Raw genomic sequence first — 750 nt, 5'->3', positions numbered from 1 at the left:
CTGGGGGGAGGAGGAAGAGAGAACTGGGAGTGGAGCTGAGCCCAGGAAGAAGGGAGGGGTGGGGGTATGGTGTTCTAAGGTTTGGGTTTACATTCTAATATCCTTGTTTTGATTTGGTTTGTAGTAAGTTAAATTGATTTTGTTTCTTCCCCAAGCTGAGCCTGTCTTTTGCCCTCGACCATAAGTGGTGAGTGATTCCTCCTGTCCTTGTCTCGACCCACGAGCTTTTCTTTGTATTTTTTCCTCACCCCACCTGGGCCCGGAGCGGGGAGGGAGGGGGGCGGAGTGAGGGAGCAGCTGCGTGGTCCTCTGTTACTGGCTGGGCTTAAGCCACGACGCTCCTAAATGGCCATCCCAAACAAAAAGTTAAGGAAGTAAGTGGTCAGATCTTGTAGTAAGCCTGACCCACAACCTCAAACAACAGAGACGCTATCAAAATAAACTCTTCAAGCTTCCAGCATACTTTTGGGTGGGGATGTGGCCGAAGATAGACTTAAGGTGAACTCCAGACGGGCTGTTTCCCATCAGTTCTTCTATATGGGCAAAAAAAGAAAAAAAAAAAAAACCCCAAGCTAGAAATGTTACTTCTTTTGCTTCGGGGAAGGAAAAAAGGGAAAAAACAGCTTGACGAGGCCCACGACCGATCAGCACCGGGAGGCACAGCAGGGGCTGCGGGGCACCGAGCGCTGCCCTGTGCCCGCCTAAGGCCGGGCGACTCCGCCGGCCGCACGGCCCGCCGCCCCCACGGCT

The sequence above is a fragment of the Haliaeetus leucocephalus genome, unplaced genomic scaffold, assembly GCF_000737465.1.
Source record: "Haliaeetus leucocephalus isolate CR32 unplaced genomic scaffold, Haliaeetus_leucocephalus-4.0 Scaffold251, whole genome shotgun sequence".
NCBI lineage: Eukaryota > Metazoa > Chordata > Aves > Accipitriformes > Accipitridae > Haliaeetus > Haliaeetus leucocephalus.
The sequence above is the reverse complement of the archived record's forward strand: the minus strand, read 5'-3'. Positions refer to the sequence as shown.